The following is a 15,665-nucleotide window of genomic DNA, read 5'->3' as shown; positions in this document are numbered from 1 at the left end:
TCATTTTTAAATAGTTTTATTCACACATCACACAAGCCAGACTAAGTGTATAGACATGCCTTCGCCACCATACTCTATCTGAAGACATTTCCTTTTCTTCCACAAAGACCTGTAGGAAGATTTTTGATGACTGATTGAATCTCTTTACTTGTGATTTTTGTTTGTTGAGATCTTCTATTTCTTCTTGAGTCAGTGTAGCCTGTTTGTGTGTTTCTAGGAATCTTTTCCATTTCAACTAAGTTAACTAGTTTGCTAGTGTATAGTTGCTCGCGGTACCTTCGTAAGACTTTATTTATTTATTCAGGGTCCATGGTAACAACTCCCCTCTCACTTCTGAATTTATTTGCATCCTCTCTCTTTTTTCCTTTGTCAGCTTAGCTAGGAATTCATCGATTTTATGGATTTTTTTTTTCAAAGAACTAAGTGTTGCACTTAGTTCATCAGTAATTCCCCACCAAACCAAAGCCAAGACCTTACGCAGGGGATGCAACTCTACTTGAGGATCTGCTTGAAGCTGGACAGTTTACCAGACTGTACCTATCACTTCTTCCCAGCTGATGCTGCTCTGGGGTCTCCTCTTCCCCTGAGGCCCACTCCTCTCTGACTACATCAGCCAGGTGAGCTAGGTGGAAACCCACTAATTCCAGCCAGCTCTACTGGTCCAGTGTGTGATGAAAGCTGCCAATCCTGGGGCTGATGGTCCCCTGTCTCTGGCTAGGACCTTGGGTTGTGGGACTGGGTATATCAGCTGCCCCTACCACAGCCAACCTGGAAGTGTAGACCATGGCACGATGCATGGGTGTATGGGAAATGGGAGCACAGAGTATGGTGGTGTAGGACTTAGCATAGGATGGGCATGGGGTGGATGCTTGGGGGTATGGGGTGCAGGGCATGGGGTATGGGGGTGGGGTACAGCACAGGCAGGGTAATAGTGTGGGGTATGCAGAGGGAGGGTATGGCAGGAGGTGGGGTATGGGGGGGCAGTGTGGGTATGTGGACACACAGGTGTGTTGGGGGTAGGTATATGGAGGGAGGCAGGTACATGCGTGATCAGGGTTGGGGGTGCGGGCACAGGTGCATGCACATATGGTTGTACATGTGCAAGGGGCACAGGGGGGTGGAATGCAGGATGTGACTGCGCAGGGTGTAGTACATGGGGGGTGGGGCACAGGGGGGCGTGGGAATGCGGTGGTCACAGGGCATGGCCTGGCTTGCTTCCTAGTGTCTGCCTCTCTGTCTGTGCACTCCTGAGGGCTCTGGGCTTCCATATGGAAAGGGGAGAGGAAGGCTCTGTGCACTAGCTGGATGGTCTCTATGAGAAGCAAAAGCTAGTTTATTGGCTTCTGGGTTCAAGGGAGCTCAAGGCTGCGGAGCTGATGGGGCTGATACTCCAAGATAGCTGCAGTGGCAGGCACTCTCTTGTATGACCTCTTTTCCCCAGTGGAATCCCATGAAGCCCATTCATCTTGTTCTCTGCATCTCAATTCCTCAGCTTTTTCATCAGGACCTCTCTATGTGGTATCATACTCTGCAATTGCTGTCCTCGTTTTTCTGTCACTTCTTTAGCTGTTCCTTGGAGCAGGGATGAACTTAGCCTATCCTATTCCGCCATCTCTCTGGAAGTCCCCAACTGATTTTTGGTAAGGGTACGAATCCACTCAATTGGGAAAGAACAGTCTCTTCACCATGGGTGCTGGGAAAACTGGATGTTCATATGCAAAAGAATGAAGGTGGATCCCTACCTATACTATACACAAAACCCAACTCAAAATAGATTAGGGGAGGGGCCAAGATGGCAGCTTAGCAATGTGTACGTTTTAGTTCGTCCTCCAGAACTACTACTAAATAACCAGAAACAATACAGAACAGCTCCCAGAGCCACGATAGTGACCAGACACACAGCATACCCCAGTCTGGACCAGCTGGACCGGCTGCGAGTCTCCAGAACAGTGAGTTCCCCAAGCCGCGGCGCCCGGTGCCCCTCCCCCACAGGCGGCTTCTGGGAGGGAAAGGAAAGAGACTCTAACAGGAGCAGGGACTGAGCCCAACCAAACACCAACTGTGGCATTAATAAACAAATTCTGACTACTAAAAATAGGCCCCCAGCTCAGGCGAAACTGGTCAAGGCGGAGGTCACTTATTGGGCTAACTGAAAAAGAGGAAAGGGGATGAAACAGGTTTTTGTGGCTGTTTCTACGGAGGCTTGGCTGCCTCTGGATTCAGTGGTGGGACTACTTGGGCTGCAACTGCCCCAGGAATAGGCAGAAACAGACTGCTTTCAGGGCTATCTCCCACGTGTGCCTTCCTCAGGGGAGGGGTGAAGCCCAACTTAGGTGGAATCCCTCTCTCAAGGAATTCAGACCCCAGGGCTTGGCAATTTGAAGCCATTAAAACCAGCCTACAACCTTTCCTCTGTCTCCACCACGCCCCCAGCAGGGAGAGACTTCCAAAGTTAAAGGAGCCACAACATCTTTTGCTGGTGGGACCTGCAGACAGACAAACGCTACATACTGGGCAGGATAAGAAAAACAGAGCCCAGAGACTTCACAGGAAAGTCTTTAAACCTGCTGGGCCTCACCCTCAGGGAAAACTGACGCATGTGATGCCTTCCCCCGAAAGGAGGCCAGTTTAGTCCAGGAAAACCTGGCTGGAGTCTGTAATACCTATGTAGACCCTCCTAAGGGTGGGGAGGGAAAAGGCACCTTACAAGCAGGACAAGAAACAAAAAAAGAAAAATTACCCTCTGTTAAACAACACTTAAGCTAGAGGCCCAGAAAAAGCTGAACTGAAGGTCAAAGAACAGACAGACAACAAACTCATCTAGCAAGAAAACCCTAGGTAAGAGAAGTGAAAGCAATCTCCAGAATAAACTAATTAAGGTAATTAAATGTCTAGATGCCAGCAAAAAAATAACAAATCACACCAGGAAAATTGAAGATATGGGCCAGTCAAAGGAACAAACCAATAGTTCAAATGAGATACAGGAGCTGAGACAACTAATTCTGAATATACGAACAGAAATGGAAAACCTCTTCAAAAACCAAATCAATAAATTGAGGGAGGACATGAAGAAGGCAAGGAATGAACAAAAAGAAGAAATGGAAAGCCTGAAAAAACAAATCACAGAACTTATGGGAATGAAAGATACAGTAGAAGAGATGAAAAAAACAATGGAAACCTACAATGGCAGATTTCAAGACACAGAGGTTAGGATTAGTAAACTGGAGGATGGAACATCTGAAATCCAAAAAAACCCAAGAAACTATAGGGAAAAGAATGGAAAAATATGAGCAAGGACTCAGGTAATTGAATGATAATATGAAGCACACAAATATACGTGTTGTGGGTGTCCCGGAAGGAGAAGAGAAGGGAAAAGGAGGAGAAAAACTAATGCAAGATATTATCACTGAAAATTTCCCAACTCTTATGAAAGACCTAAAATTACAGATCCAAGAAGTGCAGCGCACCCCAAAGAGAATAGAGCCAAACAGACGTTCTCCAAGACACTTACTAGTCAGAATGCCAGAGGTCAAAGAGAAAGAGAGGATCTTGAAAGCAGCAAGAGAAAAGCAATCCATCACATACAAGGGAAACCCAAAAAGACTATGTGTACATTTCTCAGCAGAAACCATGCAGGCGAGAAGACAGTGGGATGATATATTTAAATTGCTAAAAGAGAAAAACTGCCAACCAAGAATTCTATATTCAGCAAAACTATCCTTCAAAAATGAGGGAGAAATTAAAACATTTTCAGACAAAAAGTCATTGAGAGAATTTGTGACCAAGAGACCAGCTCTGCAAGAAATACTAAAGGAGTATTAGAGACAGACACAAAAAGACAGAAGAGAGAGGTGTGGAGAAGAGTGTAGAAAGAAGGAAAATTAGATATGACATATAAAATACAAAAGGCAAAATGGTAGAGGAAAGTACTACCCAAACAGTAATAACACTAAATGTTAATGGACTGAACTCCCCAATCAAAAGACATAGACTGGCAAAATGGATTAAAAAACAGGATCCTTCTATATGCTGTCTACAGGAAACACATCTTAGAACCAAAGATAAACATAGGTTGAAAGTGAAAGGTTGGGAAAAGATATTTCATGCAGATAACAACCAGAAGAGAGCAGGAGTAGCTATACTAATATCCAACAAATTAAACTTCAAATGTAAAACAGTTAAAAGAGACAAAGAAGGATACTATCTACTAATAAAAGGAACAATTCAACAAGAAGGCATAACAATCATAAATATTTATGCACCGAACCAGAATGCCCCAAAATATGTGAGGCAAACACTGCAAATACTGAAAAGGGAAATAGACACATCTACCATAATAGTTGGAGACTTCAATTCCCCACTCTCATCAATGGACAGAACATCTAGACAGAGGATCAATAAAGAAACAGAGAATTTGAATATTACAATAAATGAGCTAGACTTAACAGACATTTATAGGACATTACACCCCACAACAACAGGATACACCTTTTTCTCAAGTGCTCATCGATCATTCTCAAAGACAGACCATATGCTGGGTCACAAAGCAAGTCTCAACAAATTTAAAAAGATTGAAATCATACACAACACTTTCTCAGATCATAAAGGAATGAAGTTGGAAATCAATAATAGACAGAGTGCCAGAAAATTCACAAATACGTGGAGGCTCAACAACACACTCTTAAACAACCAGTGGGTCAAGGAAGAAATTACAAGAGAAATCAGTAAATATCTCGAGGCGAATGAAAATGAAAACATATCAAAACTTATGGGATGCAGCAAAGGCAGTGCTAAGAGGGAAATTTATTGCCCTAAATGCCTATATCAAAAAAGAAGAAAGGGCAAAAATTCGGGAATTAACTGTCCACTTGGAAGAACTGGAGAAAGATCAGCAAACTAACCCCAAAGCAAGCAAAAGGAAAGAAATAACAAAGATTAGAGCAGAAATAAATGAAATTGAGAACATGAAAACAATAGAGAAAATCAATAAGACCAGAAGTTGGTTCTATGAAAAAATCAACAAGATTGATGGGCCCCTGGCAAGATTGACAAAAAGAAGAAGAGAGAGGACGCAAATAAATAAGATCAGAAATGGAAGATGAGACATAACCACTGACCTCACAGAAATAAAGCAGGTAATAACAGGATACTATGAACAACTTTATGCTAATAAATACAACAATGTAGATGAAATGGACAAGTTCCTAGAAAGGCATGAACAACCAACTTTGACTCAAGAAGAAATAGATGACCTCAACAAACCAATCACAAGTAAAGAAATTGAATCAGTCATTCAAAAGCTTCCCAAAAAGAAAAGTCCAGGACCAGACAGCTTCACATGTGAATTCTACCAAACATTCCAGAAAGAATTAGTACCAACTCTCCTCAAACTCTTCAAAAAAATCGAAGTGGAGGGAAAGCTACCTAATTCATTCTATGAAGCCAACATCACCCTCATACCAAAACCAGGCAAAGATATTACAAAAAAAGAAAACTACAGACCAATCTCTCTAATGAATATAGATGCAAAAATCCTCAACAAAATTCTAGCAAATCGAATCCAGCAACACATTAAAAGAATTATACATCATGACCAAGTAGGATTCATCCCAGGTATGCAAGGATGGTTCAACATAAGAAAATCAATTAATGTAATACACCATATCAACAAATCAAAGCAGAAAAATCACATGATCATCTCAATTGATGCAGAGAAGGCATTTGACAAGATTCCACATCCTTTCCTGTTGAAAACACTTCAAAGGATAGGAATACAAGGGAACTTCCTTAAAATGATAGAGGGAATATATGAAAAACCCACAGCTAATATCATCCTCAATGGGGAAAAATTGAAAACTTTCCCCTAAGATCAGGAACAAGACAGGGATGTCCATTATTACCACTGTTATTCAACATCATGTTGGAGGTTCTAGCCAGAGCAATTAGACAAGAAAAAGAAATACCCGGCATCAAAATTGGAAAGGAAGAAGTAAAACTATCACTGTTTGCAGACGATATGATACTATACGTCGAAAACCCGGAAAAATCCACAACAAAACTACTAGAGCTAATAAATGAGTACAGCAAAGTAGCAGGTTACAAGATCAACATTCAAAAATCTGTAGCATTTCTATACACCAGCAATGAACAAGCTGAGGGAGGAATCAAGAAACGAATTCCATTTAGAATTGCAACTAAAAGAATAAAATACCTAGGAATAAATTTAACTAAAGAGACAAAAGACCTATACAAAGAAAACTACAAAAAACTGTTAAAAGAAATCACAGAAGACCTAAATAGATGGAAGGACATACCGTGTTCATGGATTGGAAGATTAAATATAGTTAAGATGTCACTCCTACCTAAATTGATTTACAGATTCAATGCAATACCAATCAAAATCTCAACAACTTATTTTTCAGAAATAGAAAAACCAATAAGCAAATTTATCTGGAAGGGCAGGGTGCCCCGAATTGCTAAAAGTATCTTGAGGAAAAAAAAACGAAACTGGAGGTCTCACGCTGCCGGACTTTATGAAGCCACAGTGGTCAAAACAGCATGGTATTGGCATAAAGATAGATATATCGACCAATGGAATCGAATAGAGTGCTCAGATATAGACCCTCTCATCTATGGACATTTGATCTTTGATAAGGCAGTCAAGCCAATTCACCTGGGACAGAACAGTCTCTTCAATAAATGGTGCCTAGAGAACTGGATATCCATATGCAAAAGAATGAAAGAGGACCCGTATCTCACACCCTATACAAAAGTTAACTCAAAATGGATCAAAGATCTAAACATTAGGTCTAAGACCATAAAACAGTTAGAGGAAAATGTAGGGAGATATCTTATGAAACTTACAATTGGAGGCGGTTTTATGGACCTTAAACCTAAAGCAAGAGCACTGAAGAAAGAAAAATAAATGGGAGCTCCTCAAAATTAAACACTTTTGTGCATCAAAGAACTTCATCAAGAAAGTAAAAAGACAGCCTACACAATGGGAGACAATATTTGGAAATGACATATCAGATAAAGGTCTAGTATCCAGAATTTATAAAGAGATTGTTCAACTCAACAACAAAAAGACAGCCAATCCAATTACAAAATGGGAAAAAGACTTGAACAGACACTTCTCAGAAGAGGAAATACAAATGGCCAAAAGGCACATGAAGAGATGCTCAATGTCCCTGGCCATTAGAGAAATGCAAATCAAAACCACAATGAGATATCATCTCACACCCACCAGAATGGCCATTATCAACAAAACAGAAAATGACAAGTGCTGGAGAGGATGTTCTGGAATAAGTGTGGAGAAAGAGCCACACTTATTCACTGTTGGTGGGAATGTCAAATGGTGCAACCACTGTGGAAGGCAGTTTGGTGGTTCCTCAAAAAGATGAATACAGAATTGCCATATGACCCAGCAATACCATTGCTAGGTATCTACTCAGAGGACATAAGGGCAAAGACACAAACGGACATTTGCACACCAATGTTTATAGCAGCATTATTTACAATTGCAAAGAGATGGAAACAGCCAAAATGTCCATCAACAGACGAGTGGCTAAACAAACTGTGGTATATACATACGATGGAATGTTATGCAGCTCTAAGACAGAATAAACTTACGAAGTATGTAACAACATGGATGGACCTTGAGAACATTATGCTGAGTGAGTCTAGCCAAAAACTAAAGGACAAATACTGTATGGTCTCACTGATATGAACTGACATTAGTGTATAAACTCGGAATATGTCGTTGGTAACAGAGACCATCAAGAGACAGAAATAGGGTAAGACAGTGGGTAATTGGAGCTGAAGGGATACAGACTATGCAACAGGACTGGATACAAAAACTCAGAAATGGACAACACAATACTACCTAACTGTAATGTAATTATGTTAAAACACTGAATGAAGCTGCATGTGAGAATGATAGAGGGAGGAGGGCTGGGGACATAAATGAAATCAGAAATTAAGATAGATGTTATGGTATAATCTAGGAATGCCTAGAGTGTATAATAATAGTGAAATGTACAATGTACAAATTTTAAAAATGTTTTGGCATGAGGAAGAACAAAGGAATGTCATTATAGATGATAATTAATACTTTAAAATGTCACCTTATGTGTGAGACTAAAGCAAAAAATGTTTGTTACAAAATTCAGATTTTGACTAGAGCATTTCCTAATATAACTCATGTAGATAGTTTGATTGAATGTCATAAGTACTTGGAATCTCAGGTAGCACATGAGATTTTGTTGGTTTGTCCAGAGTGATCCCCCGATGAATCCCAGAGTGATTTGATCAGTGACTGGAAAAGTATTTGCAAGCCCCCTTCGGGGAATGGTGAGAGTGGGGAGAAATTCAACTTCCCCAAGTTGAATTCTTGATATTTTCACAAGCAGTTTGGACAACCAAAGCTATAGGCTGAGCCCCCAGTCTTGGGGTTTGTTCACATGAAACTTAACCCCACAAAGGATAGGTCAAGTCTACTTAAAATTTAGGCCTAAGAGTCACCCCCAAGAGAGCCTCTTTTCTTGCTCAGATGTGGCCCCTCTCTCCAGCCAACATGACGAACAGTCTCACCACCCTCCCCCTCTCTGCGTGGGACATGACTCCCAGGGGTGTGGACCTTCCTGGCAACGTGGGACAGAGATCCTGGAATGAGCTGAGACTCAGCATCAAGGGACTGAGAAAAACCCTACAATGAGTTGAGAATTAACATCAAGGGATTGAGAGAAACTTCTCCACCAAAAAGGGGAAGAGTAAAATGAGACAAAGTGTCAATGGCTGAGAGATTCCAAACAGAGTTGAGAGGTTATCCTGGAGGTTATTCTTACGCATTAAGCAGATATCACCTTGTTCTTCAAGATGTAGTGGAGAGGCTGGAGGAAATTGCCTGAAAATGTAGAGCTGTGTTCCAGTAGCCATGTTTCTTGATGGTGATTGAACAATGATATAGCTTTCACAAAGAGACTCTGTGAATGTGAAAACCTTATGTCTGATGCTCCCTTTAGCAACTATATCAACAGAAGAGTAGAACATATGGAATAAAAATAAATAATAGGGGGAACAAATGTTAAAATAAATTCAGTTTGAGGCGGGCCGCGGTGGCTCAGCGGGCAAGAGTGCTTGCCTGCCATGCCGGAGGACCCCGGTTCGATTCCCGGCCCCAGCCCATGTAAAAAACAAACAAACAAACAAAATATAATAAAACAAGAAAATGTTTAAAAGATGTTTTCCTTCCTTCCATCCTTCCTTCCTTCTCTCTGTCTTTCCTTCCCTTCCTCCCTCTCTCTTTAAAAAAAAAATAAATAAATAAATAAATAAATAAATAAATAAATTCAGTTTGAAATAGTGGTAAATGAAAGCGAGGGGTAAGGGATATGGTATGTATAGTCTTTTTTTTCTCTATTATCATTTTATTTCTTTTTCTGTTGTCTTTTTATTTCTTTTTCTAAATCGATGCAAATGTACTAAGAAATGATGAATATGCAACTACGTGATGATATTAAGAATTACTGATTGTATATGTAGAATGGAATGATATCTAAATGTTTTGTTTGCTAATTTTTTTAAATTAAAGACCAAAATATAAGAACCAAAGCTATAAAACTCCTAGAAGAAAACACAGGGATGAATCTTCAGAACGATGTGTTATACAACGGTTTCTTAAACTTTATAACCAAAGTACAAGCAACAAAAGAAAAAATAGATATGCAGGACCGCATCAAAATGTAAAACTTTTGTGCATCAAAGGACTTATCAAGAAAATAACAAAACAAGTTACACAATGGAGAAAATATTTGGAACCCAATAGCCAATGTATAGTACAACATTGTAAATGCAATTAATCACATTCACAGAGTCTCTTTGTGAAAGCTATATCATTGTTCAATCACCATCAAGAAACATGGCTACTGGAACACAGCTCTACATTTTCAGGCAATTTCCTCCAGCCTCTCCACTACATCTTGAAGAACAAGGTGATATCTGCTTAATGCGTAAGAATAACCTCCAGGATAACCTCTCAACTCTGTTTGGAATCTCTCAGCCATTGACACTTTGTCTCATTTTACTCTTCCCCTTTTTGGTGGAGAAGTTTCTCTCAATCCCTTGATGTTAATTCTCAACTCATACCAAAATAAATATGTGAATATGATTAAAAGGGGCAATATTACATTTTATATCTGGTAACATACAAAACTTTTAAAACTCCATGGAACTACACTACACAAAGAGTAAACCCTAAGTTACACATGGGCTTTAATTAATAGTCCAATTATAAACATACTATCATCAATTATAACAAACGGGCCACACCAAAGCAGGTGTTGGTGGTGGAGTAGTATATGGGAATTACGTACTTTATGCATGATTGTTTCATAAACCCACAACTTCTCTAAAAAAAAAAGAAACAGCTCCGTATACTTTCAAATTTAACCACAATTTACGTGCCTGGCTGATAGACACACTATGAATATTCTCTCTAGTAACAAATGGTTTTCAAGTTTGTATCTTCCTACATTAAAAAACTATACACAATTATTTTAGATTTTATGAGAAGTGACTAGACAGGTGTCACTTCTTCCTAGCCTTCTTGCCCTACCAAGCAGATTGGTAAAGGGACTGGAGAACAATCCTTTCTGCTCTCACTATATCAGACTGTCGGAAAATGTCCTATCTCTCCACCCCCACGCTGCTCAACATGCTTGGCATACAGTCTAGATCTAGCACATAGTCCCATGCTCACCGATATTGGATGAATGAATGAAGGAAAGTAAAAACATAGAAAATAAAAATTCATTCTGCTTCAGTGAAATAAAAACCCAATTCAACTAGCTGTGACCAGAGACTAGAGTACATGTGGCTGAAATTCTGGGTCTTTGTTTCTTTACCTATAAATTGAGGTGATGGGATTAATCTTTCAGATTAACAAAGTTATTCTATGAATAAGCATGTATAGGTATCAAAGAAATGCAAGTTTGCCATTTTTTCACTTATCAAGTGAGTAAAGATCAAACTTTATTACATTAAATTTGGAAAGGGTGCTATGAGAAATGCTCTCATAGATGGTTAGTAATGGAGCAAACAGATATGTTTTGGGGAGATCTGGTGATCGTCACTACATATTAATTACCACCACCACCCTCCATTTGTGTATGTTTTCAAACTGCATGCACTCATCCAACCTTTCACTGAAGCACATACTGGGCCCCAGATTTTGATACACAGTTGCAGAGCTGAGAACCACACTGCTTTACAAACTTAACTGGGAGTTCCACTTCAAAGACTCCACCTGTCTAGGAAAAAACCTACATGTCTAAATAGATGCTCATTAGGTGTGATTCATAAACAAAAACTAGAAGCTGAGTAAAGGTCCAACGCTAAAGAAATGACTACATTATGAAATATCCAAATAAGAGATCTCATAGAGCCATTAAAAAGGCTTACCAAACCTGGTTCATGACATGGAAACTGTTTATGAAATGTCACGTGGAAAAGAAAGAACAAAGCACTCATGCACTACGATCTTAAAAGCCAAGTGCATGCATAAAAAAGGGAAGAAAATAAGATTAAGCATTTCAGATGGGACGATAAGGAGTTTTTGTTTTCTCTATAATTTTCTGCAATTTCCAAATTGTCTCAAGTGACTATACATTATTTTTATTCAAGATCACTTGAACCAGGGGCTGCATGGAGAGGCCCGAACAGGCAGGGCCTGGGTCAGCAGTGCTGGCCTGGCTTTCTAGTTGAGGCTGGGTCTCTGCCACTGAGCCCAGGAAGATGTTTCTTCATCTATAAATTGAGGTGATGGGATTAATCTTTCAGATTAACAAGGTTATTCTATGAATAAGCATGTACAGGTATCAAAGACCTGATACCTATGGTTTATCAGGTGGTTGCCAGACCTGATAAATTTATAGAATGTGAAGACCCAGTAGATCGCGTTGGAAATGCGACAACATCCCAGGAACTCGGTTATGTTTGTTTCAAGTTTGGTGGCCAGACCTACAATGGTGTGAAACACACTTCAGTCCAGTGTCTGGCCCTAGGAGAGATTGAGTGTGCCAGTCCTAGGATCTTCCTACAAGAAAATAAACCTTGTATAAAGTATACTGGACACTACTTCATAACCACTTTACTCTTTCTTCTTGGGATGTTTTGGAATAGATCATTTCTGTCTGGGGCACACTGGCACAGCAGTAGGGAAGCTGTTGACACTTGGATGACTTGGAATTTGGTGGTTCGTTGGCCTTATTTTGTTAATTACTGGTAGGCTGATGCCAACTGATGGTAGCAACTGGTGCACTGTTTACTAAAAAGAGATGCTGTTATGGCTCAAGGAGGCAAGTGAAAACACCGTCTTCTGAATTCATCTCATCAGGCTCAAGATTCTTCTTTGATATCACACCTGATCATTAATTTCCCTCTTTGAAGGGAATGGTTTAGTTAAGAAGGCTTCTTCAGACTTTGGATTTCCAACCCACATTTTACCTTGCAGATTAGAAATGACAAGCACTATTGTGAGAACCAAGTTTCCACTGTTCTCGTGTACAAAATATAAAGGATAGTCACTAACTTATAAGCTTTCCCTGCTCATTTCTTCTTTATATTGCTGTATCTTCAGCCCTTTGGAGCTAACGGACTCAACAGGATGAGAAAAGTAAATGTTCTTAGCCATTTGATTTTTGTGATCTTGAGTCTTTGTACAGTGGAAATCTGAAGGTAAGCCAATTAAAATCTTCAGCAAAGTAAAAAGGGCCATGGATTTTAACAGGCACTGAAATTCTTTCTGAATTTACATTGCAGAATAAATGTTGCCAATCTTGAAAGATGTATGGTATTTTCTGTAGGTAAAGTGGAACTCAAAACTAAATTTGTCTTGCTGAAAACTAGGCATGTGAAACAAACACCCTATTATTAAACATTTTGTTGCCATTATTATGCTTCAGTGACAGTATATGTACTATGAAAATGTGAACATTCCAAATATGTTTTGAAAGCCTAAGAATTAAACATATGTTGGAATTGAGCTGTTCTTCCTAGCAGAATTTTCTTATCTAAAAATCAGTATTTACCACTTTATAAGCCCATGTTATAGGTTGATAACAGAGTATTAGTTTTCTAGTTACCTGTATGAAAGGGCTGAAGGGCCGACAGGGTTGAATACTAGGGTAGCGTTAGGATGTGATTTATGGGGACAAAGAGAAACTGAGCACATCCTCATACACTAAGCCCCGTACCAAACCCTCCCTAAGGGCTACAGCAGTTAGTCCTAGGGAAAGAGAGAGTAGCCAAGCTTTCGCATCTGCAAACTGCTGTGAATAAAAGGAAATACTCCAAATCATAAGTGGTTTTGAAAACTAGGTTCTCATTCTTTGCAGTCTAAGTTGAAGTGATCCGTTAAAAGGTAGACTTTGTGGACAAGTCAAACTGCTATTTGGGATAACTTATGTATTAGTTAGGGTTCTCTAGAGAAACAGAATCAACAGGGAACACTTGCAAATATAAAATTTATGAAAGTGTCTCACGTGACCGTAGGAACGCAGAGTCCAAAATCCACAGGGCAGGCTGTGAAGCCAATGACTCCAATGGATGGCCTGAATGAACTCCACAGGAGAGGCTCACCAGCCAAAGCAGGAATGGAACCTGTCTCCTCTGAGTCCTCCTTAAAAGGCTTCCCATGATTGGATTTAGCATCACTAATTGTAGAAGACACTCCCCTTTGGCTGATTACAAATGGAATCAGCTGTGGATGTAGCTAACGTGATCATGACCTAATCCTATGAAATGTCCTCATTGCAACAGACAGGCCAGCGCTTGCCCAATCAGATGAACAGGTACCACAACTTGGCCAAGTTGACACCTGTCCCTAACCATGACAACTTATAAATTCGAGAAACAGTCAAGACAGAACTGCTTCGAGAAAACACTAAAATCTCACAATAATTGGCTTAATAAGCAAGAATCACAGTTTAAGTCATTTCCCTATCAATTTGTAGCAGCTTTCCTAACCAATTTGTATGATCTCAATTCTTGCAATATTAAATGATAGCAATTGTGCAAAAACTAAATGTTCTGCCCTACACTGACCTTAACCTAGCTTATTAAAAAAAAAAAAAAAAAAAAAACAACCACATGAACCGCTTACATGGCGGCGTCCAGGAAGGATGCCGCTCGTGGAGTTTTGCCGGCTGCCGTAGAGGCGCCGTGTGGGGTCATTGGCTGCCGAGGGCCACGCGGTGTACGCGGCAGACGACGCGGCGGCGCTGGGCACAGAAGATACAACGCCGGAGGTGACTCGGCCGGCCCGTGAGGAGGCACTGCGCGGGGCAGTAAGAGCTGCTGCAGAGCGGCGCTCGAACAGCCAGAATGTGGTCATCCTTGACTCGCTTAACTACACCAAGGGCTTCCGCTAGGAACTTTGCTGCCTGGCGCGAGCGCCGCCCACTCAGTTTTGCCAGGTCTACTGCGTGCTGCCCGGAGCTCGGAGCAGGGCCTCTCTCAGGCACGGGCAGAGGAAGAACGAGGGCCGGAACGTCCGTGTAAGTTGGCGGCCCAGCGCTGAGCAGGGCGGGAGACCTCAGACGGCGGGCACCGCTGTCCTCAGGGAACCACAAGCAGCTGTCTCCAAAGTAAATGGAACACCCGAGCCGTGACTCCTAAAGAACTGGAGCGGGAGAAAGCCAGCGCCCCAGATTTTCCAGCTCTCAAGGCTCCAGAATTTGAGAAATCTGCAGAACATGTGTCCAGTGCCTTTTACCCCCTACCCCGAACTTCTGGAGGCCCTAAAGCTACGCTTCAAGGCTCCCAATTCTCGGAACCGCTGAGACCGGCCTTTTTTCACCTTGGTAGGCGTACAGGAGCTATTTCCCCTGGCGGAGATACGAGCGCTTTGAAAATCGGGCTCCACCACCCCATCAATCTATGCAGTCCCAGCCCCTGGTCTCCGGCAGCTTTCTGCACCGGTTGGACCAGGTCACGAGCCAGGTAGTGGCAGGACTACTGGAAGCATAGAAGAGTGCTGTCCCTGGGGACTTACTCTCCCTTCCTGGCACCATGGAGCACCTGCGTTTTACCTGGCCCCTGACCATGGCAGAACTGAGCCACCTTCGTTGCCAATTTATTTCCTATACCAAAATGCATCCTAACAAGAACTTGCCACAGCTAGCCAAGGTATGTTTGCAGTACCTGAGCCGGAGCCTGCACTAACCAGACAGGAACAGGAAAAAAGCCTGTCTAACCTCCACTGCTCTCTATTTCTCAGGGAAAAATAGTCTGAAGGTCTATTGATGTGTGGCACTACCAGAGTATATTGATGTATGTGGTACCAGAGTTATTGTGACTGATTCACTCAAATTTACAGAATGTTTCTGTGCTGAGACCTTGAGTTTACAACACAAGTTGACTAGATAGGATGGAAAACTGGCTTGAAAGATGCTGGCAAAATCCTCCAGACCACAGGTGCTCAGGGATTACTTAGATTGGGCTCTAACTGGGATAACACACAGCACCGATTTCCCTCATCTGAGTTGCAGAAGAGTAGACTGCATGGATAGGGTGTTTTTAAATCACTGCAAAGAAATATGTGAAGTAGGCACAGTCCTGCAACTGCAGTGGTCTTCTTTCATGGCACAAAAATTAATTTTGAGTAC

At 41.2% G+C, this 15,665-nt stretch overlaps 1 protein-coding gene and 1 pseudogene across 1 annotated transcript in view; one reads left to right on the top strand and one right to left on the bottom strand.

Moving 5' to 3' along the window:
* HABP4 (hyaluronan binding protein 4) overlaps positions 1-15,665 on the bottom strand; it is an 87,313-nt gene that overhangs the window by 63,749 nt on the left and 7,899 nt on the right. The window lies entirely within an intron of this gene.
* Positions 11,894-15,248, top strand: LOC143654216 (protein KTI12 homolog; annotated as a pseudogene).

This window comes from Tamandua tetradactyla, chromosome 2 (genome assembly GCF_023851605.1).
Source record: "Tamandua tetradactyla isolate mTamTet1 chromosome 2, mTamTet1.pri, whole genome shotgun sequence".
NCBI classification, from domain to species: domain Eukaryota; kingdom Metazoa; phylum Chordata; class Mammalia; order Pilosa; family Myrmecophagidae; genus Tamandua; species Tamandua tetradactyla.
This window is presented reverse-complemented; position numbering and strand designations above follow the sequence as displayed.